Raw genomic sequence first — 25,317 nt, forward strand, 5'->3', positions numbered from 1 at the left:
TCCCCAGGCACTGCTTCCTCATAGGAAGACGTGTTGGTGGGATTGAGGAGGTCTTCGAAGTATTCCTTCCACCTATCCACAACATCGCAGTTGAGGTCAGCAGAACACCATCCGCACCATACACGGTGTTGATAGTGCACTGCTTCCCCTTCCTGAGGCGGCGGACGGTGGTCCAGAATCGCTTCGAAGCCGTCCGGAAGTCGTTTTCCATAGCTTCCCCGAACTCCTCCCATGTCCGAGTTTCTGCCTCCGCGACCGCTGAAGCTGCACACCGCTTGGCCTGTCGGTACCTGTCCACTGCCTCCGGAGTCCTATGAGCCAAAAGGACCCGATATGACTCCTTCTTCAGCTTGACGGCATCCCTCACCGCTGGTGTCCACCAAGGGGTTTTAGGATTGCCGCCCTGACAGGCACCAACTACCTTGCGGCCACAGCTCCGATCTGCCGCCTCGACAATAGAGGTGCGGAACATGGTCCACTCGGACTCAATGTCCAGCACCTCCCTCGTGACATGTTCTAAGATTTTTCCGGGCAAAAACCAAAATATTTAAATGAATATTCAATAGTAGTGTTTGCTATTGTTTAGTTTTTGAGTACTATGGACATTGTTTTGCTCAAACAATTTCATGGAATAAAAGAGAATAAGGAACTACTTAAAATATTGTGCTGATATTGTTACACTCAATAGAACTCATCATAAATAAATTGAGTTTAAACATGTGGACAGTGGGCCTCATTCAGCAACTGTTTTTAGGAACAAATTTTGTTCTTAGGCCCACTTACAAAGTTTTTAAGGAGATTTTTGTATTTACCATTCTTTTCATAGCTGGGATTTGTTTGTAGGTAAGAACAAAATCTACAAGTGCTCCAGAGCACTCTTAGGGTGGCCTATTTGTTCTTAGGTGTAACAAGTTCCCTTACTGCTATTGTCTAATGTTAAATTAATATGTTAGATAGATAGACAGATAGATAGATAGATAGATAGATAGATAGATAGATAGATAGATAGATAGATAGATAGATAGATAGATAGATAGATAGATAGATAGATAGCAAAATGAGCAATATATTGACATTTTAAAATACCGTGTGCGTACACGCGCACGCACACGCACACACACAATGGCAATGCTTTTGCTGCTACTGCAAGATGCTGCAGATCGTGCCCTGGGGAGGGAGTGTATATTTCACGACCATGTCGACCTATTTGCCCTACGTGACGAATATTTATTTGAATGCTGCAGTCCCCCCTTTCTTAAACTTACGTTTTGACATTATATATTTCCCCCGCGGGACAATACGAATTTCTCCTTTGTAATTTGTTTGTGTTTTCTCCGTGTGTTTGATATTCGGTTTTTCCGCCGGAATTGTGCCCTTATATGGTCAATTAAGGGCGTTTACCTATGCAAATAACGGAATTAAGGGTATTTACCTATGCATATTGGAGAAATAATGGCGTGTTTATATGCAAATTATGATAGACACGCACGCGCTAACCATTTGGCATTCAGCAACTTAAAAACAGCAGGTGGGAACAATTTGACCGTTTAAAATCACGTCATGAATTTGAATGGACTCCTCTTGGGGAATCACTTAGGAAGAAAGATAAGAGAAAAAGTTAGGAACTTATTGCTGAATGGGGCCCAGTATTAGTCTCGGCCGACCTCACTCCTAGATGATCGGAATCGGCAGCATTAAACCCTGATCGGATATCCTTAGTTCAGATACAAACAAGCCATCGGCGCCTTACCACAATTCAAAGTGGTTGCCTAACAACCAAAAGTTATGGCGAGTTTACAGCTGTCTTAAAGTGCTTCCAACGTCGCAGAGTGATATAAGTTGACTGGCTGAAACCTCAAATTGATCTGTGAACGGCGCAAGGTACAAATTTGTTGAAACAAACAAGTTAAAAGTGCCGCAAGTCGCTAAAGCAACTGCCGTTTAAGACACAGGAGGCACTGACGTCATCGACCTGCCGCGATGCCAAAAGCCAAAGGAAAGACTGAAATCCCGAAACGTTTGGTGTCAGCTGACACAGGACACGACTGGGAACAAGATTTGAGACTGGACACAGGACATGATGGTAATCAAGAAGGGCTACTACAAAAAATACTCCATGAATTTAAAGAAGAAATTAAAAAAGAATGGAAATAAATGATGGGTGGATGGAAAGAAAATATGACAGAAATGAAAGAAAAAATTAAAGAAATAAAAGAAAAGATCTGAGAAAAACGGCTTCACGGTGGCAGAGGGGTCTGCCTCACAATACAAAGGTCCTGAGTCGTCCTGGGTTAAATCCCAGGCTCGGGATCTTTCTGTGTGGAGTTTGCATGTTCTCCCTGTGAATGCGTGGGTTCCCTCCGGGTACTCCGGCTTCCTCCCACTTCCAAAGACATGCACCTAGGGATAAGTTGATTGCCAACACTAAATTGGCCCTAGTGTGTAAATGTGAGTGTGAATGTTGTCTGTCTATCTGTGTTGGCCCTGCGATGTCCAGGGTGTACAACACCTTCCACCCGATTGTAGCTGAGATAGGCACCAGCGCCCCCCGCAACCCCAAAGGGAATAAGCGGTAGAAAATTGATGGATGGATCTAAGAAAAGCAACAACAGAACACAAACAAGATGTGAAAAGTCTGCAGCAAAATATAGAAAGTCTGCAAACTCAGAACAACACCAGAAAAAATTAAGTCGCTGATATGTGCCAACAAATGAAGACCCATCGAGAAGACATGCGCCAACAAATGAAGACCCTTCAAGAAGACAACTACATGCTGTGGAATATCATAGATGAAGTAGAGCAGGATAAAAGAATGAATGATTTCATCGTGACAGGGAACCGAATTAAACCAAGATCCTGTGCCAAAGCTGTGAAAAATGAAGGTGAACCAGATTAAATGGATATTGTCTCAGCAGAACAGCAAGTTGTCAACTTTCTGCAATCAAAGGAAATTGAAATCAACATTAATACCATCGAAACATGCATCCCACTGAACAGAAGAAACAAAAACGCCACTCCAGTCATGCTCGTAAAACACGCAAACAGAAAATCTAAAATGGCATTGCTAAGACAGGGAAAGAAGCTGAAGGGAACAAATGTGTACATGGATGAGGATCTCACAAAACCTAATGCTGGAATCGCCAAGAAACACGGGACTTGAGAAAGCAGGGAAAAATCCAGGGAACTTGGAGCGCCAACTGTAAAATCTACATCAAGCTGAATGGAGGTCCAGAAGCAAGAGAGTACTTGTTGTCTATGACATCAAGGATCTGGACAATTTTTAAAGTTTACACAGCTTCCACAACAACGATGATAATGGACTCTGACAGAAAACAAGCACCTAAATTCAACATCAACACTACTATGCTCCAAGGGACGACTAAAAAAGAAGACCTAAAATCAGGATTGCATCCACCTACACTTATAGAGATTGAAACAATATCAAAAATTGTTGAACAAGAAATTATGGAACTTAAAAACTTCTGCAACAAAGATCACAAAAAACAGGATTTGGAAAACAATATAGATCCAGATACAAATGTTTTCTACCATATCAGTAATAATTGTTTTTATTACACAGATGAGCAATACAGGGCTTCACGGTGGCAGTGCGTCTGCCTCACAATACGAAGTTCCTGCAGTCCTGGGTTCAAATCCAGGCTCGGGATCTTTCTGTGTGGAGTTTGCATGTTCTCTCCGTGAATGCGTGGGTTCCCTCCGGGTACTCCGGCTTCCTCCCACTTCCAAAGACATGCACCTGGGGATAGGTTGATTGGCAACACTAAAAAAATTGGCCCTAGTGTGTGAATGTGAGTGTGAATGTTGTCTGTCTATCTGTGTTGGCCCTGCGATAAGGTGGCGACTTGTCCAGGGTGTACCCTGCCTTCCGCCCGATTGTAGCTGAGATAGGCGCCAGCGCTCCCCGCAACCCCGAAAGGGAATAAGCGGTAGAAAATGGATGGATGGATGGAGATGAGCAATACAATAGCAACATTAAATGTCATAACAAAGTGTCAATTATTCATTTTAACAGCAGAAGCTTGTATGCAAACTACAACAACATTAACAAATTCAAATTCAAAGTGATCGCAGTCACACAAACATGGATTGATGATAAAAAAGGAATAGATTTTGATCTGGAAGGATATGAACTAAACTATATTAACAGAACCAACAAAAATGGAGGAGGAGTAGCTGTGTATGTCATGAAGAACCTGAACTACAATGTGGTAAAAAACATGTCATTTGCTATAGATAATATATCTTATATAGTATTACCATTGAAATATGTCAGGAAAAAATCCAAAACATATTCATCAGTTGTATATATAGATCACCTAAGTCAATTGTAGAAACATTTGAAGAATGGATCAAGGCAACTTACATGGACAATGGTAAAAAAATCATTTTCTTATGCGGTGACTTTAAGAAGCAAAAGTCTACAATGTACAGCATCAGTTTAAATCCTAAAATCACAAAGCCAAGCAGAATCACAGGACACTGTGCCACGCTTATTGATAATATTTTTACCAATGATTTTGATAATAACACTTCCAGTGGTCTACTTATAACCGACGTTAGTGATCATCTGCCAGTTTTTACAATATATGATGGAAACTGCAAAAAGAACATGGAAGACAAAAGTACATTTCAAAGACTGTGCACAGAGAAGAGGATGATTGCTTTCAAAATGGAGCTACAAAAGCAAGATTGGGACAATGTGTACAATGAAAAAGAGGTTGACGAAGCATACGAACATTTCTTAAACAAGTTCATAATACTTTATGACAAACATTGTCCATGGAAACAACTCAGTCATAAGCAGAGAAAGAATAATCAACCATGGATGACAAAACAATTAAAAAATGCTTGTAAGAAGAATACACTATAAAGAAAATGTATAGCACAAAGAACTACAGAGGCAGAAATTAAGTACATAAAGTATAAGAACAAGTTAACAAACATACTACGATCATGTAGAAAAGAATATTACAGTGAATTTTTGGACAGGAACAAAAATAATATGAGAGCAACATGGGGCATTCTCAATAGCATTATTAAAAATGGCACTAAGAGTGATTACCCCCAATACTTATAAAGACGGAAATAAACATAATGACAACATAAAGGAAGTAGTTGAAAGCTTTAATAATTACTTTCTAAATTTTGGACCAAAATTGGAAGAAAGGATTCCAGACCCAGTTCCAATTTAGGACTATTATGATACCATAGAGCGAAATCCCAACTCCATGTTCCTCAGTAATGTGACACAGGAGGAAATAGTTACAATCGTGAAAAAATGTAAATCTAAGACTTCAACTGATTGTAACGGAATTGATATGGAAACGATAAAAAAGGTTATTGAAGAGATCTCAGGACCATTAATGTATATTAGTAACCTATCATTTCAAACAGGTACATTTCCAAACAAAATGAAAATAGCTAAAGTTGCACCAATTTATAAGACTGGAGACAAACATATTTTAAAAATTATAGACCTGTTTCTTGACTTCCACAATTTTCTAAAATCATTGAAAAACTGTTCAATAACATATTACAGAGTTTCATAAATAAAAATAGAACACTCGCAGAGAACCAATATGGATACAAAGCTAATGTTTCAACTTAAATGGCTTTAATTGAAATTTCAGAAGAAATTACCAATGCAATAGATAGTAAAAAACAATGTGCGGCAGCAGTGTTTATGGATCTAACTAAAGCATTTGACACAATTAATCACAATATTTTAATCAAAAAACTAGAACGATATGGCATCAAAAGGCTGGTCTCAAATTGGATAAGAAGTTATCTAACAAACGGGAAACGATACGTGAAGCTAGGCAAACACTTCTACAACGCTAAATATATCCTGTGGTATACCTCAGGGATCAATACTAGGACTTAAATTATTCAATCTAAATGACATTTGTAAAGTTACAAAAGATTTGAAGTTAGTATTATTTGCGGCTGATACAACAGCGTTTTGTTCAGGAGAGAACACACAGAAGATAATACAAATAACAGAAGAAATTAAAAATAAAAAAAATGTTTGACAAAAACAGACAATCGTTGAATCTCAGTAAAACTAAAATATTGCTATTTGGTAACAGTAGAAGAGAAAGTCAGACACAAATACAAATAAACGGAATAGAAATTGAAAGAGTAAATAAAACCAAATTTCTAGGTATAATGATTGACGATAGATTGAACTGGAAATCTCATGTAAAAAATATACAACATAAAGTAGCAAGAAACACGTCAATCATGAATAAAGCTAAATATGTTCTAGACCAAAAATCACTTCATATTCTCTACTGCTCACTAGTGTTACCATATCTGAGTTACTGTGTAGAAATATGGGGAAATATTTACAAAAGTACACTTTATTCACTAACAGTGTTACAAAAAAGATCAGTTAGAGTAATACATAATTTTGGATATAGAGAACATACAAACCCTTTATTTATTGAATCAAAGTCGGGCTGGGCGATATTGTTATGCCATATTGCGATATACGATATATAGTACGATATTTTGCCTTGGCCTTGAATGAACACTTGATGCATATAATCACAGCAGTATGATGATTCTATGTGTCTACATTAAAACATTCTTCTTCATATTGCATTAATATATGCTACTTTTAAACTTTCATGCAGAGAGGGAAATCACAACTAAGTCAATTGACCAAAACTGTATTTATTAAATACCCTTCATTCTCTCACAAGTGACTTTTTAAATGAAAGAACAAATTAATAGTGTTGCTACCTTTTTGTAGTAACACTTCTGCTGCATACTTTGCATATTGCTGTTGTCTGCTGAATATCTTCGCACTTGAAGCCAAACCACCGCCAGATGATGGATCCCCTGCTCTTTATTTTGGGCATTTATTGTTGTTCTTCCTCCATTTTTGATCAGTTTCGCACCTTCTCTCTTGTATTGTCACAAGCTCCGCTCTGCTCGACCTGCCTCAGCTAACGTTAGCCATGCTGCTACCTCTCTGCTCGGCGAGAGCATATAACGCTAGACGTGCGACAGTATGTGACGTATGTAAGAAGGCGGGCTTGTTTTACGTCTCTGTGAGAAGGACAGACGAAAAGGAGTGAGAAACGCCAGTAATGTAATACCCAAAGCTAAAAGCAACTGTGTGAGAACATAATCGAATATTACAATATAGCCATTTTCTATATCGCACAGAGACAAACCTGCGATATATCGTTTATATCCATATATCACCCAGCCCTAAATCAAAGATACTGAAATTCCACGACATAGTGAATTTGCAAACAGCTAAAATTATACACAAAGCAAACTATAACCTGCCACCCAAGAATATATATATATATATATATATATATATATTTGTTAGCCGTTTGTGAAGCTTTGTGCGCGTGCGCTACGTTCGCTCGCATCCTGTGCATCTACTGGGGGCTTAGCCCCCCCTGTCCTTAAAAGCTAGTGACGCCCCTGGTAGTCAGTCTTCAATGTTGGTAGATATTTCCAGACACATTTTGGCTGATGAAGCATGCTAACACCATTACCCACAGTTCACGCCCTCATCTGTCCTCATGGGACAGTTTAGAGCGCACCATCACAGCAGCACAATTACACACGACAGAAATCTGGGACCCCACTTCACACTTAAAGTCCAACAGGTTTGGTACGTGTGAGTGCACTGCTTCACGCCCCGGCATGGCCCGCTTGCTCTCTTTTGGCATGATTAGAAGAGGTAGTTTGACGCTGAGTCATAAAGTAGAATGACTATAATGTGAACCCTCCTCGCAGGTTACAATGATGAGTTGGTATGCATGAAAAATCTGTCCACATCTGAATCGCGATTGTTATTTAATACGTATCTGAATCCATTCCAAATTTTGAAGACAATTTAAAAAAACAAAAATCATCTTATAGTCCATATTCGCTGCATGTTTACATTGCACGTGAATAGGTAAGAGGAGATGATGTAACGTGTTTTAACATATTTTTATTAGAATTTACATACCAAATAATATATTGCGACAATCGGTTTGACTCGAGTAGGGGCGCAACGATTAATCATTAACAATTAAAAATGCTTCAATATATATTCCATTGCTTCAGTTAATCATTTGAGTGTAACTTCTAAAAAAAAAAAAAAATCACACATTTTTGGACCTTTTAAATTTTCTAGACATATTTTCTGCACGGCCGCTGCAACAGAGCATACCTGAGAGGAGTGGTTGTGTGGGTGCCGTGATCTGTGAGGCAGAAAAGAGCAGAGAGTGGTTGTTTTTTTAAGCTTTAGCACAAATGTTAAAAGTGCAGTATAAATGTCGTTAATATGCATTTATTAAAATAAATAATGAAGCAAAGCAAAAAAATCTAATTATTTCCTACAATTAGCATTGATGCTAAATGTGTTTTATCTGATTAATCAGACAAACTAATCAGAGTACGCGATGACTAAAATAATTGATAGCTGCAGAATCGTTTCTGAATCATTTCGTCACCCTAACAAGTGGAATTGAATCGTGACTTTTTGTAAGATTCACATCTCTAATGATAACTGACACAATTAGAAATATAATAAATACGGCAAATCTGCTATCAGGCATTTGCCACCCTGCAAATTTACAGATTTTGGGTAAAAAAAGATTTCTTTACCTCTCCAAAATTAAAAAAGCTCTAAATCGCATACATCCTCATTCCATCCATCCATTTTCTACCGCTTATTCCCTTTCGGGGTTGCGGGGGTCGCTGGCGCCTATCTCAGCTACAATCGGGCGGAAGGCAGGGTACACCCTGGACAAGTCGCCACCTCATCGCAGGGCCAACACAGATAGACGGACAACATTCACACTCACATTCACACACTAGGGCCAATTTAGTGTTGCCAATCAACCTATCCCCAGGTGCATTTCTTTGGAGGTGGGAGGAAGCCGGAGTACCCGGACGAAACCCACGCAGTCACGGGGAGGACATGCAAACTCCACACAGAAAGGTCCCGAGCCCAGAATTGAACCCAGAACTACTCAGGACCTTCGTATTTGTGAGGCAGACGCACTAACCCCTCCCCTACCGTGCTGCCCTCCACCGCATCCATCCTAATAATTTAAACATATGTCATAATAAATAGTAAAGTGTACAATTTTTTCCCACATGTGTACAATTTTAAAGGGACAAATACTAATTTAACATCACTTTTACCAGCGACTCCTTTTGACAAAGACAACGATGAGCAGAAAAGGAGGAGGGGAGTGGAAAGCCACTTGGACGCCATCTTTGTACTTGGTTACGATTTCCTTCTTGAATGTATTAGTATTTCTCACATTATTTTTGTCAAATTACTGGCACTCGCAACTTTTTTTTGGCCCCATGGTGAATTACTTCGCATCATACTAAAAAAGAAAAAAAAATGTACACAGTGAGTTACCAACACGTGGGATTATTTGTTTGGTACTTGTTCCCGCAAAATGATACACGGACAAAGATACTAACCCACCATGTTGGACTGTTTGGTTAATGAGACGGCATACAAAAACCAACAGCAAAAATTGCTAAACATTGATTCATATGAAAAGTGACAAACCAAGGTGCCACTTGAGCTTACAATACGACCGGCCGTGTTTGAGTGCTCCCTCAGAATCCATCCAACGTCACTTCATGCCTCCCATCTGTCCCTTAAAGACATGAAAGCGTGAATTCAAAAAAGGTCCTGACGGGGACTGTAAAATGATTCCGCGGTGTGGATGGCTGATGAGTGAGTAGAGATAGTGAAGAGTGGGGATGATGCATGATTGTATGCGAGAGAGGGGACAGGCGGGCCATCCCAGAAATAGCCTCTTTCAATCTCTCTCAGTAGACATGACCCCTCTCCCAGCTGTACTCAAGCTACTCCAACACAGGCCAAGTCCCCCCCCCAACCCCCAGCCAGTATTTCTTTCAGTTTAGGTTCCGAGTAGTCAGGGACAGACAAAATGACATCATACTGACTTTTTACTCGCACGCCCCGCCCTCAAATTGTTCATATTTGGCCAAAAACTAAACTTTTCCCTTGGCTAGTGCAGTGTACTGTCCTGCATATGCACCCACTCATACTTTGCAAGACACACACACACACACACACACACACACACACACACACTGCATTGTGCGAGCATCTTGCAAGAGAACAGATCTGTGGGATTTCACCATTGAAACTTAAATAAACAAGAACATAAAGAAATGAAACAGCAATTATTTTGTGAAGTCTAAATGACATTGTCTTGGTTGTGGTGATGTCATAGCAACATCAAAGCAACATCAAATACAATTATATTACAGTTGAACGCGTTCAAGTCAATGCCACTTATGTTGATAACCCGTCTATGTGGACCAGTTCATCAAGTCCTGGTCCACTGTGTTCTTTTTGTTAAAACTGCCTGCTTTGATTGACAACTCCAAAATACTGTAGCTGAGTGGTTCCCCAACTTTTATCACCAAGTACAACCTCAGACAACACTTGGCTGTCCAAGTACCACCATAATGCCAAACATTTAAATACAGTAGCGTAGAAGGCCCAAGTGTTCATTAAAAACAAGGCAGAGGTTTTATTTTACAAATATATTTAATATTTTTGGCCACTGTAACATTAAACACAGTGTGAACAGTAACACTGTGTTTCAATATAAGAAATCAAAACCCTGTACTGTGCTTTAATCAAATGATTCTGTGGCGTACCACTAGAGGGAGCCTCACTGCTGTAGATGGTTGATCGATATTGGAGCCTTGTATATTAGCCGATAGCAGTATTGATCTGATACGATATCAACACGGCATACTTTTAATCATTTTAGTATGTGTTATGTAGTGGTGAATATTAGAAAAAGCCTGTGCAATATTAGAATAAGACTGAGCAAGGGAAATTAGTCAAACAGAGAAAATGATCAGTACGAAAAACACTAACCTATTTATTATTAACTGTTTGCTAAAACAGTTAATAATAACATAAAGACAACTTATGTTGTCTTTAAGTTGAAGTGGCATGGTAATTGTTTTTTGGTGACACATTGTGTCCATAATAGTTAATTATTATAAGCTATTGACATAGTAAATTGAATGATGCGGACACGTTTGGATACTGGATAATTTCTAATACGCCTTTAACTTGGAGACTTTGTATGTCTAAGTAATATATAACTATAATTATTTGATAGATGTCTCTTTTGACTAATGTGTTGTTTTACACTGCAATGACATTCAATTTAGGACACTTACAGTATTAGATATTTCTAGCTTGTGTGCTATTGTGTAGCTGCTCACTCCTAGTAGCCTATAGCCTACCATGTTTACCTTTTGTAAATGACTTGACTAAAATACAAGTCAAAGACCAAACTTGTGTGCTTATTGGAGTATATTTAGATATTAATTGGCTGTCCAGCTTTGTACAACAGGACTGCTTGTATTGGAGTTAAGTGTGTTATGTATTGCAGAGAACGTGACGGCAAACGGACACCAGGTGGCAGTAGTGTATGGAGATTTAATATATATATGTTAAATCATATATCTATAATAATCAAACAATAGAAAACGAACTAAGGGAATGGAATGTGAACTATAGACAAGGATAGAGGGAGGCAGTCAAAGTCCAGAGGTAGAAGAGAGACGCACAGCTCTCTTTCCAGGCAACGGGGGGCACTGCGGAGGAGACACAAGGAAACACACTGAGAACATGGAGAGGGAAAATCACGGGGAAAGCAGGATCGCATAACGCAGGATTACAGCTTACTGAACGTCAGTAGAGAACTAAGTTCCCGCGCTGATCCTCTGTCCACTTATACAGCCTCACGTCATTAGTCACAGGTGTGGACTGCGGCCAGCTGCAGCGGAGAGTGGGCGCGGTCCGCTTGATGAGCGCGGGGGCGTGTCCGGGTGCGCTGTCAGCGCACCCTCTGGGTAGAACCACAGCGGAGGAAGATGGAGACCGCATATACCACAACAGTATCCCCCCCTATGGAAAGATTCCAGATGTCCAGGAATCTGAACTCCCCCAAAAGCAGGAACAAAAGTCAAGGGAGGGTGGAGGGGCGAACTGGTGGTGGGTCGCCGGCCCAGGTTTCCCCAAATCCACCGGGGACGAGTCTGGTGGGGGCGGCGAGTAAAACGTCGCTGAGGCCGGCGAGGCGGGCGACCAAGGAACGGCCACCATCTTGGTTGTCGGGGAGGCGGACTCGAGTGGCGCCATGGTGCGTCTCGCCAGAAACGAGGGGATGTCGGAGGCGTGGAAGCAGCAGAAGAAGTCGTCTGAGGTGTAGAGGAATAGGCGGACGTCATCGGCGGCGTGGAAGCGGCAGGCGTTATTGGAGACAGAGGCGAGGAGAGCGGCTGAAGTCCACGCTGCAGGCCGAGGGGCAGCGGTCAAGGCCAGCCTGGGAGCTGGTGGAGACACAGGGGCCAGCCTGGGGACTGCCGCTAGCTCGAAGTCTAGCTCGGGGACAGGCGCTAGCTCAGAGGCTAGGTTGTGCTAGCTTGGGCGCGAGGATAGAGGGAGGCAGTCAAAGTCCAGAGGTAGAAGAGAGACGCACAGCTCTCTTTCCAGGCAACGGGGGGCACTGCGGAGGAGACACAAGGAAACACACTGAGAACATGGAGAGGGAAAATCACAGGGAAAGCAGGATCGCATAACGCAGGATTACAGTTTACTGAACGTCAGTAGAGAACGAAGTTCCCGCGCTGATCCTTGGTCCACTTATACAGCCTCACGTCATTAGTCACAGGTGTGGACTGCGGCCAGCTGCAGCGGAGAGTGGGCGCTTGATGAGCGCGGGGGCCTGTCCGGGTGCGCCACAGCGGAGGAAGATGGAGACCACATGTACCACAACAAAGTGTCTATGAAGGTTCTCTCATCAAGGTCATTGTAATTCCACGGACTGTTTGGTTTGTCTTAGAAGACGTTTTGCCTCTCAACCGAGAAGGCTTCATCAGTTCATGCCCATAGACCCAAAGGCCTACTGAAACCCGCTACTACCGACCACGCAGTCTGATAGTTTATATATCAATGATGAAATATTAACATTGCAACACATGCCAATACGGCCGGTTTAGTTTACTAAATTGCAATTTTAAATTTACCGCAGAGTTTCTTGTTGAAAATGTCGCGGAATGATGACGCATGCGTGTGACGTCACGGACTGTCAGGAAATATTAGCGCAGCACTATTTGCGGCTAAAAGTTGTCTCTTTTCATCGCGCAATCAAACAGTATAATGGAAATCTGTGTTGCTGAATCTTTTGCAATTTGTTCAATTAATTATGGAGAAGTAAAAGTAGAAAGATGGAGCTGGGAATCTTTAGCCCTTAGCCACACAAACACACGGTGATTCCTTCTGTAAAATTCCCAAAGGTGGAGCTTTACTATGGATCAGAGCGGTCAAGTAAACATGGATCCCGACCACTCGTCAACCGGCAGATTTCGGTGAGAAAATTGTGTTAAAAAGTCGCCTCTTACCGGAGATCAGTGGAGTTTGCGCCGTCCTTGTATCTGCGGTCAGACACTGGCCTCAAGACACCCGTGGACACACCCCTCCGACTATCAGGTACTATTTAATCTCACTAAAACACTAGCAACACAATAGAAGGATAAGGGATTTCCCAGAATTATCCTAGTAAATGTGTCTAAAAACATCTGAATCTGTCCCATTGCAATCGCCTTATTTTTTTTTAAACTTTTTTTTATTTTATTTTATTTTTTTAGTCCTTCGCTATCAATATCATCATTCACAAATCTTTCATCCTCGCTCAAATTAATGGGGAAATTGTCGTTTTCTCGGTCCGAATAGCTCTTGCTGCTGGAGGCTCCCATTAAAAATAATGTGAGGACGGGAGGAGCCCTCACCCTTTTGCCGTCATCGTCTGCTACTTCCGGTAAAGGCAAGGCTTTTTTATTAGCACCAAAAGTTGCAAATTTCATCGTTGATGTTCTCTACTAAATCCTTTCAGCAAAAATATGGCAATATCGCGAAATGATCAAGTATGAAACATAGAATGGACTTGCTATCCCCGTTTAAATAAGAAAATCTCATTTCAGTAGGCCTTTAAATTGGTCAAATCTAGTCTAGCGGCTGGTGCGGGAACCCCAAATATATATACTCCAAAACCGTAAGGGTGTGCCTGGGCAAAGATGGTTTCGCCCTAAGGTATTGAGATAAAAAACTGCTTGGATGCAAACAAGCAATCTTACTGTCAAAGCCAAAGACAGTCGTTGAAGTATAATTTCCCCTCATTAGCATTGAGGTATTGTGTGGCAGAACAATGGCTGTGGATTCACCACTACCAGTCCAAAATAGTCAGAATCCCCCACGTTAGCATTCCATTCATTTGCAAACAAATGGCACAAATGACATTCTTGTCACGGAAGGTGACCAGAATGTTTCTAACTCCTGTTATTGGAGGCTAAATGTCAGAGTTTTTTTAGGAATGGTTGAAAGGACAGTGTTGTATGTGGGAGAGAGGTTGTGTCGTAGACCACCTACTGTGTTCAGTCGTTTCACCCTGACAGGCCACAGGACAGTCACAATCCTTCTGAAAGCGCAAAAACAACTCTTGAATGAGAGAGTAAGACAAGTGAAGTTTACAATTGAAACCCTCAGAGTAAAATCTGATGAATTACTCCTCAAATTGCAGTATATCTTGCCTGAAGAGGTCTGTGAAAAGGTGATTCATTTCACAATCAAAGCCCAACTCACACAACACAACTTAGTAATAACACCTCTACATTGCAAGCACGGATTTGGAGGCAAACAACTTGAAATTATTTATCCAGCAGAAATCTTACCCAACCAGAAAAAGGTCTATTTGCAAATGGGTTTAACTTTGCTATGACTCCATATCAGGTTCCTACAGTTGATTTAATCCCAAAAACAACCTAACAGAAACCGAAGGGGAGCAAATATGGCTGAAAGTGACAGCAACTATTTCTAATGCGAAAGCCCACCCCCAAATCTCTACTTTGAGGAGAGGAAGGCAGTAACATCACTGGGCAAGGGTGAAAACATCAGAATCCGTAGCTGAGATAGGCGCCAGCGCCCCCCGCGACCCCAAAAGGGAATAAGCGGGAGAAAATGGATGGATGGCATTACACCTAGATGAATGAAGGATGAAAACATCACAATCCTGCCAGCTGATAAGGGAGATGCACAGTAATTCTCAACACAACTGACTATCAAAACCAGTTGCTTATGTTCCTCAAATACTATAACACATTTGAAATGCTCAAAAGGGACCCCCCACGTGGGTACAAGAGGGGAATCAAAAGTCAGAAGCCATCAACCAGGGTTTGTATTATCAATTATACCCACAAAAAAACATCCCTGGCTTTTATGGCCTTCCCAAAACACAAAGATGGGGCGACCCTCAGACACATTGTCAGTAGCATTAACTCTGTGACAAACAAAATTACTAAGTATGTAGCCAACATCTTTGGACCTTTGGTTGGCAAAACTCACCATTATGTCCAAAACTCAATTGACTTTGTAGCGGAGATTAGAGATCTAAAACTGGACAAAAATGAAACTGTAGTTTTAATTCGATGTCACCTCCTTGTTCACCTGTATTCCAACCCAGGATGCAGTAGAGACTTTGAGGCAACGACTACAAGGTGATCACACCTTACAAGATAGATTCACACTAAACCCAGAATAGATTTGCCTTTTGCTGGAACTTTGCCTTAACACTACATACTTTCAATTAATGGGAATGTTTTACCGACAAAAAACATGGGATTACCTGTATACTCAATAGTAGCAACTTTTTACATGGAGGAGATGGAAAAGAGAGCTCTGAGCTATTTTAAGGGAACAACAACGAGTCATTGGTCCTGATATGTAGATGACGCATGGGTGAAAATCAGAAACCTAGAAGTGCAAGTCTTCACCGAGCACATTGCCTTAGTGGACAAAAACAACAAGTTCACATGTGAGGCTGTCAAAGACAAAACGTTGCCTTTTTTGGATTGTGATGTCCACATGGGAGAAAACAGGGGCCTCCATGTCGGGGTTTACCGAAAACCCACACATACCTTTTAATACCTACTTTTTCACTCAGACCACCCACCAAAACACAAACTGGGCATTATTAGAACCCTACAACACAGAGCTAATAATGTTCCACCAGCCCACAGGCCAAAGAGAAGGAGCACAGGCATTTGAGGGAAGTCCTCAAAACCTGTGGGCATCCCAGCTGGCCGTTTGTGAGAAGTGCAACCAGTTCCAGAATAACAAGAATCAGAATCAAAATCAAAATAGTTTTTATTGCCATTGTTTGAGAGTGAGTTCAAAAACGAGTAATTTTTCTTGGTGCAATCGTGCTCAGCCGACTCATGGCACAGCATAGACGGGGAAACTCTTCAGGCCAAGACTCAACTGTCTACCTGCACCTCAGAGAGAACCAGCACTCCTTTGAGAACAAACATGTACAGATACTGGACAGGGAGGACAGATGGTACGATAGAGGAGTGAGGGAAGCCATCGATGTCAAGGTTGAAAAACCATCCCTGAACAGAGAAGTTGGTCGCGACACCACTTGTCTCCCACATACAACACTGTCCTTTCAACCATTCTTAAAATATTATGCAATTTAGCCTACAATAAATAACGGGAGTTAGAAATATTCTGGTCACAGAAGGTGACCTGTATGCCATTGGAGCCATTTGTTTACAACTGAATGGAATACTTACATGGAGGATTCTGACTATTTTAGAGTGGTAGTAGTAGATCCACAGCGATCGTTCTGCCACACAATACCTCAAAGCTAACGAGGGAAAATGAGATGCAATAAATAGGTTTAATCAAATTGTGAGTAGTTTCCGACACAACTGTTTTTTAAATGTTTCATCATTAGTCGCTTTTAATTTTGCAATTAATTGTATGGGAATTTTTTAAGTAACACTGTATTTTTGTTATATTGCAAAATAAGCTAATGCATGTTTAATAATATTGAAATAAATACAACTACTTTGATGAACAGGGAAATTAAAAGAGGGCTTACTGAAAATATGCGAAGGTATCTCTTTATCCAAATTGTAGAACTTTCTACTTCATGTACGTTTGCTTGTTTATCTTTGAATTTTCATTCGCCCCTTTTTTTTCTGCATGCACAACTTTTATCCTCACGTGGAATATATTAAAGCTTTCACATCAACCCAGGTTTGCCGACGTCCACTTTACTTGCTACTTTTAATGCTATATCATATGTCGGCATAATTAAATCCACACTGTGAAATAAAAACCTCCATGGATTATAAAATTCGATGAGCTTGGAAATGCTCTTTTATGGGCATATTGTTGAGGAAATACAAGTGGTGAGACATAAGCCTGAGTAGTAGTTATGGGCCTGTGGGAATATGATGGCAAACAGTATTTGTGGTTAACTGAATATAATGCGTCTTTTTGCCATTTATTGGGAGAAGAACTGTAACTGTATGCTATAATCCCGGTTCGGTATGTACCTTGTTTTAAGGTACACTTATAAAACATAAAAAAGCTACGAAAACCAAATATATGCTAAGCTATTTAAACAAACGATCAACATCTTGGCTTTGTGTCACAATAACAGTTAAAACAGTCAGAATTATGTTTTTTTTTTTTTAATAACTGTTACATGTTTGACTTTGAATTGACTTTAATGTTTAATGACATGTTTAAAGGCTAAATTATTTGAACCAGTACCTTTAAATGTTTCCCCAGGCTGGTTCCCTCCCTGGAGTCTAATATAATTTGTTAAATGATGGACTATGTGCAGAAAAGTTGTCGTATGTTAGCATGTATGCTACATGTATGCTAACGAGCACGGCTAATGGAAATCCTCACGAATAAAGATATCTAATTTTCAACTTTTTCTGCCTTAAAGTAATAGACAATCAAACTTGACCATCTAGAACGGTGGTCCCAAACGCATGGTACATTTTTTGAGGCCCTTTACTTAACTTTGTAGCTTGGTATAATTGCAGCCAGCAATCAGTGTTACGGTATTTTTCGGACCGTATGTCGCACCAGATTATAAAGAGCACTGCCAATGAGTGGGTCTGTTCGGGTTTATTTTCAATCAAAAGGCATACGGGATGAAAGGCGCATTAAAAGGGTCATATGATTTTTTTCAAAATTTTTAAAATACTTTTTTGTAATCAACATAACATGTAATTGTGTTTTTTGGTCAATAGGTTGCATAGATTATGTTTGACAGACCATCTTCAAGCCGCTTTTTGATCGTCTCTTCATGATGCGCCGTTTTGTGAGTTTAATTGGCATAGCTCCACTTCGACAGTGTCTTTTCCCCGTCATCTTTGTTGTACCAACAGTTTTTAGGGTTTTCATAGCAAATTTACTGACAGATATGTATGCTACTTTGTATTACAAATGGCATCAGCGGAGGATGGATGCCCCACAACAAGAGGATAGAGAAAAAGAAGCAGCTTGTTGACTATGGCGCGGGCTAAAAAGGCGGACGCGCACACATTTTCGGGACTTATGCAGGTCCTAAATACACAACAGCAGGAACCAATATGTAAGAAAAGTTGTTTTTGCAAAATGGGTCAAAACGCCAGATAATGTCCCCTAATAGGTGCCATTTTTGGGTCTTCATAGACACACCATAGTAGTACTCGATGAGATTTCCATACTGTCATGACGGCGCGCATAGATACGGCTCTCCATTCTCAGTGCTTTGTGTTTTGGTATGTTTTGTTTTGTGCGTTTATGTGTGAAAACACCACAGTATGTTGGGCGAATCCTACATACAGTCGCCAGGAATTACTATGTTTGGGATTTCGCTGAGCAACGCTGACCACGATCACGTCAGACTTCCAACGTCCTACCGGGGGACATAGCCAGGACTCCTGGGTCTCGTTGGGTGGTTTTACCCGGCAGTAAGCCCAAGAGGAGGCAAAAACAAAGGATGAAAAAGCGAGGCTGCAGGGCCGGTCTGCTAGGGCAGCTAAGGAGACAACCTTTGAAACCGCCGCTTCCCAGTATTTTCTTCTCCAACGCTAGATCCATTGGTTTACCGTTGTCATGTTAATGGGTGTCTACATACCACTCGATGCTAATGCTAACATAGTTTTGGGAAAGCTATACAAAGCAGTTAGCAGTTATCCTAACGCAGTGCACATCGTAGCGAGAGACTTTAACCATGCTGATAATCTACTTGTTAGTATCATTTACTGAACAGGCGGTGTTAACCTGCTGTTCACACGTATCGCTCATGTGTGACTACTGGCCCCTCTTATCATTATACCATGTATCAGATAAAATTGCTTTGTGGTCGATAAGCACATGCATCCATCCATCCATTTCCTACCGCTTGTCTCTCTTGGCAACTAAAATTATTACGTACATTTTGTGCAGCGGGTTATAAAGCGCACTTTCAATTTTTTTTAACAAATGAGGTGGTAGAAAATGGATGGAAATGGATGGAGGTGGTGGGTGGCCTTGGGTACTCAACTCGCCTCCCTCCCACAGACAAGGGATAGTTGGTTAGTGGTCGAATCAGACTACTCCAAATTTAATCATACATTAGTCGACTATTCTAAGATACCTCTAATGTTTACCATTCCGTATCATTTCCTGGAGCCTTACTTATTAAGGTCTGGTCAAATACCCAATTGTTGCCAAAGGCAGGCTTTATGGCATTTAGCAACTGTTAACACCACACTTTAAAATCTTGCACATTCACTTTACATGTCACAATTCATATTAGTTATGAGGAGCTAAGCCTGCTGGAATCCACACCTTGTTCAATTCATACGTAAAAGTCCTCAGGCTAGGTGTGAACAGTTTCACACACACCATGAACAGTTGGCCACCTTACAGAAACTAAAAACGGAATCGTTGCATATTTAGAAACAAAAGTCTAAAGGGGACATACTTAGTCCTGCAATTCCAAGGATAATCCAAAATAGTCTGAACATGTCAATGGATGCCATTCACAAGAGCTCTCCATTGGCTAAACCAGGAGTTCTTAACCTTTTTGACCTCGAGGCCCAACTTTTTCACTACAGAGAGACCCAAGGGCCCACTCAAATATGTGCACTGAATTAGTCATAGTCATATTCAATAATTACATCGAACCTACTTACAGTTTACAACCTTGTCAAATTATATGAAACCATGTCTTAATCACAAAGGTTATTATTTATTTGACACATCAACCTTAGGCTTAGTTCAGGCTGATTACAAAAATAAGTACTAACCAAATAAATGATAAATGGGTTGTACTCGTATAGCGCTTTTCTACCTTCAAGGTACTCAAAGCGCTTTGACACTACTTCCACATTTACCCATTCACACACACATTCACACACTGATGGAGGGAGCTGCCATGCAAGGCGCTAACCAGCACAACGGACGTGACAAGGTTGGTACTAGGTGGGGATTGAACCAGAGACCCTCGGGTTGCGCACGGCCACTCTTCCACTGCGCCACGCTGTCCCATGTGTAGCTATGTTTTTGTTTACATTGTCCCCTTTGAAATAAACAAGTCTTAATCTTAAATGTTTCTTAACTTAATTGTCATTCAAATTAAAGTGTAAATGAAAATACAGCTTTACCACTTTTGCACTTAAGAAGCTTCTCCTAACCTTATCCTATGGTTAAAATGAACACTGGATTTAAACCAATCAATGCCAGTGTGTCTGATCGCTTAACTATCAGACTCGTCTTTGACTTTTCTGGCATCTTTTTTGCATGGCTCGCAAGGATCGACACGAACTTGACGGACTGTAATGCAACCACTTTTTAGCTTTAGTCATAACTAATGTTCATGTCCGTTAATATATGACAAGGAAGCCCAAGTGTTCTCAAAGAGGAGACTTTAATGAAAACATTGTCTTTACAAAGGACAGTTTTTGTTAAATAACACAACTTTTCATTAGAATAAGTTTAAATAGTCATAAAAACTATTAAATAGGGACGGTGTGGCGCAGTGGAAGAGTGACTGCGCCCAACCCGAGGGTCCCTGGTTCAATCCCCACCTAGTACCAACCTCGTCACGTCCGTTGTGTCCTGAGCAAGACACTTCACCCTTGCTCCTGATGGGTGCTGGTTAGCGCCTTGCATGGCAGCTCCCTCTATCAGTGTGTGAATGTGTGTGTGAATGGGTAAATGTGGAAGTAGTGTCAAACCGCTTTGAGTACCTTGAAGGTAGAAAAGCGCTATACAAGTACAACCCATTTATCATTTATTTATAAATACAATAGGCAGTTTTATTACTGCAGCGCAAAATTATTGACCCACACCCCCCTTCCCTCAAACTAAACACAACTGTTTACTGTTTAGGATTTTGGTCAGTTTAAAAAAGGTATACTATTAAAACAGCCATACCTAAAACACACAAAATAGTCACAGTATGTAGTATAATAAGCGGAAAAAAAACATTTTTAAAATACAATTGTGCTATTTTTCCGCTTCCCTCTTGCGGCGCCCCCTAGAGAATGACATACTGGGAAAATACCCACGTGGCCCATATCCAAATTCGGTACTGCTCCCGCTAGCCAATACTAGCAGGACTACGTCTTGCCCCTCACCAAACCAATAAATGTAATTATGAATACGATGAGGTGGCGATTTGTCCAGGGTGTAGCCCGCCTTCTGCCTGAATCCAGCTGGCGAGGCTCACGCACTAGCGGTGAAAAATGAATGTAATATCTGTATGTTTACACACCTAGTGGTTACAAACCAGCATTGCAAATTCAGCTGCACAGCAATATCAAATTCCATTTAATCAACCGTGTTAATTAGGTGACATTATTTTGTCAACTAACTGCCCATCTAACGAGCAAACCGAGAAATGTTTGCTTATCATGACATTATATGTGTGAATGACTTTGAAAACGTGTGATGACAGTAATTACGGCAGTGTGTGGCCAATAGGGAAGGCATCGAACTGCGGATTTAACGTGAAGGCTGCGGTGGATTCTTAGCAGGGAAGAGCTTAAGCAACTAAGCAGAGGAATTACAACTTTGTTCAGCCAAAATCAAGATGAAAAATCTGAGGACTGTGACGATAAGTCCCAGGAGCGTTTCTCTCTCCCCTTTCTGCCAACAAAAAGGCCGGCTAGTCAAAAGTATGAAATATTTCCAGTGAAATCTGTCACCTGGGATTCAAAATCAGAGTAATTTTGGTGTTGGAATCTAAAAGGATGGCTGTGCGGTGAATGGGCACGTGGTTGCATGTTGTAAAGGCATTTCATTTATGATAGCATTTGTGCCTTACACCAACAAACAAGCACAGTGGCTTGGCAGCTGCAGGGTTGCACTGCGACACACTTTCAAGATGCAAACATTATCTTTCACCACAAGTGTCTGTACACTTGCCTTATTACATCTTTTTGCTTCAGTCTGTTTTTTTTTAATCTTCACACACAGTGAACCCTGTCTTGATTAACATAGTGTTTTATGCATCTGTGCTGCATTAATGGGAACAAAAGGATAAAACGATGAAGAATAGGACATTACGTCCACAGTCACACCTGAGACTTTTATAATCCATTAAACAAGGCTACAACGTTTGGGAATGTTACTAATAATGAAGAATTTACGAGGGCCTGTAAAAGCCCACATTAACTTAAAAGCAATGTTTGGAATGTTTCCCTCGTCACTTTTGGTCGTTTCAAAAATGATCAGCAGGTGCCGAGCATCGACGCCACCTGTGCTTCTCTGTGGTCCCAAATGTTTAATTTGCAGCGTGTTTATTTACCACCGCCACATATAAGCTCTCAGTGTATTCTCATGGGTGGTGGTTCTCAACGGGTTGGCTACCAAACCTAACATCGCCCCTTTTAATGACAAGCAGCGACCCAAATTGCAAACAATCTTCAACTCACATTTGTCAAATATCTTACATTTAATGAAAATACAGTGCAGTTTGAATTAGAAGCAGCGTAAAAGCTAACACATTAGTATGGAGAACATATTCACTAGGGCTGCGAATCTTTGGGTGTCCCACGATTCGATTCAATATCGATTCTTGGGGTGACGATTCGCTTTAAAATAGTTTTTTTTTTTTTATTCAACACGATTCTCAATTCAAAAACAATTCATTCAATGTAAGGGATTTCAGCAGTATCTACCCCAGTCTGCTGACATGCAAGCAGAGTAGTAGATTTTTGTAAAAAGCTTTTATAATTGTAAAGGACAATGTTTTATCAACGGATTGCAATAATGTAAATTTGTTTTACTATTAAACGGACCAAAATTATGACTTATTTTATATTTGTAAAAATATTGGACACAATGTGTTGTCAAGCTTATGAGCTGCGATGCAAGTATAAGCCACTGTGACACTATTGTTCTTTTTTTTTATTTTTATAAATGTCTAGTCATAATGTCAATGAGGGATTTTTAATCACTGCTCTGCTGAAATTATAACTAATATTGATACTGTTGTTGACAATATTCATTTTTGTTTCACTACTTTTGGTTTGTTCTGTGTCAGCATCAGAATCAGGATCAGCTTTATTGTCATTACGCAGGGTAACGAGATTGAGGCCATTCCATACAGTACGATGTGTGCATGCAAGAAAACAATGTGTAAATGTATAAAAAATATTAAAAATATAGAAGTGCAAAGAAAGATGTGGAAGACAACAGTGTACACTCAATACTCTCTGTACAATGTACACTCTGTACACTCTGTGCAAATGTACACCCTATACACTCTGTACAAATGTGACTCTGTACAAATGTACAGTAGGAGAAATGAATATTTACATGAATATCTACATCAATCAATCAATCAATGTTTACTTATATACCCCTAAATCACTAGTTTCTCAAAGGGCTGCACAAACCCCAACACAAACCACTACGACATCCTCGGTAGGCCCACATAAGGGCAAGGAAAACTCACACCCAGTGGGACGTCGGTGACAATGATGACTATGAGAACCTTGGAGAGGAGGAAAGCAATGGATGTCGAGCAGGTCTAACATGATACTGTGAAAGTTCAATCCATAATGGATCCAACACAGTCGCAAGAGTCCAGTCCAAAGCGGATCCAACACAGTAGCGAGAGTCCCGTTCACAGCGGAGCCAGCAGGAAAACATCCCAAGCGGAGGCGGATCAGCAGCGCAGAGATGTCCCCAGCCGATACACAGGCGAGCAGTACATGGCCACCGGATCGGACCGGACCCCCTCCACAAGAAAGAGTGGGACATAGGAGAAAAAGAAAAGAAACGGCAGATCAACTGGTCTAAAAAGGGAGTCTATTTAAAGGCTAGAGTATACAAATGAGTTTTAAGGTGAGACTTAAATGCTTCTACTGAGGTGGTATCTCGAACTTTTACCGGGAGGGCATTCCAGAGTACTGGAGCCCGAAATGAAAACGCTCTATAGCCCACAGACTTTTGTTGGGCTTTGGGAATCACTAATAAGCCGGAGTCCTTTGAACGCAGATTTCTTGCCGGGACATATGGTACAATACAATCGGCAAGATAGGATGGAGCTAGACCGTGTAGTATTTTATACGTAAGTAGTAAAACCTTAAAGTCACATCTTAAGTGCACAGGAACCCAGTGCAGGTGAGCCAGTACAGGCGTAATGTGATCAAACTTTCTTGTTCTTGTCAAAAGTCTAGCAGCCGCATTTTGTACCAACTGTAATCTTTTAATGCTAGACATGGGGAGACCCGAAAATAATACGTTACAGTAATCGAGACGAGACGTAACAAACGCATGGATAATGATCTCAGCGTCTTTAGTGGACAGAATGGAGCGAATTTTAGCGATATTACGGAGATGAAAGAAGGCCGTTTTAGTAACGCTTTTAATGTGTGACTCAAAGGAGAGAGTTGGGTCAAAGATAACACCCAGATTCTTTACCGTGTCGCCTTGTTTAATTATTTGGTTGTCAAATGTTAGAGTTGTATTATTAAATAGAGGTCGGTGTCTAGCAGGACCGATAATCAGCATTTCCATTTTTTTGGCGTTGAGTTGCAAAAAGTTAGCGGACATCCATTGTTTAATTTCATTAAGACACGCCTCCTTCTGACTACAATCCGGCGTGTTGGTCAGCGAGGTTGTTCTCCGAAGACCAGGCTGTCAGCTTCAGGACTTTCTCCCTGTAGGCATCCTCGTCACCCCTGGAGATGAGCCCGACCACTGTGGTATCGTCAGCAAATTTGACGATAAGGTCGTCATTGTGGGATGGACTGCAGTCATTGGTGTAAAGGCAGTAGAGGAGAGGGCTCAGCACATAGCCCTGTGGGGAGCCGATGCTCAGCGTGCGGGTGGATGAGAGGTGGGGGCCAAGTCTCACATTCTGGGGTTGGTCCGTTAGGAAGTCCCTTATCCAGGCACTTCTGAGAGGTGGG

At 41.0% G+C, this 25,317-nt stretch overlaps 1 protein-coding gene and 1 long non-coding RNA gene across 3 annotated transcripts in view; one reads left to right on the forward strand and one right to left on the reverse strand.

The window, feature by feature from the left end:
• Positions 1-9,727, reverse strand: part of LOC133551406 (uncharacterized) — a 48,152-nt gene extending 38,425 nt beyond the window's left edge. The window contains exons 1-2 of the long non-coding RNA XR_009806490.1: positions 9,590-9,727; positions 8,207-8,237 (exon numbers count right to left, since the gene is read on the reverse strand). This is a non-coding gene — a long non-coding RNA (uncharacterized LOC133551406). The remainder of the gene's footprint in view (positions 1-8,206; positions 8,238-9,589) is intronic.
• nova1 (NOVA alternative splicing regulator 1) overlaps positions 1-25,317 on the forward strand; it is a 107,899-nt gene that overhangs the window by 47,120 nt on the left and 35,462 nt on the right. The gene's annotated exons all lie outside the window — the stretch shown is intronic.

Source organism: Nerophis ophidion, linkage group LG04 (assembly GCF_033978795.1).
Source record: "Nerophis ophidion isolate RoL-2023_Sa linkage group LG04, RoL_Noph_v1.0, whole genome shotgun sequence".
Classification (NCBI taxonomy): Eukaryota; Metazoa; Chordata; class Actinopteri; order Syngnathiformes; family Syngnathidae; genus Nerophis; species Nerophis ophidion.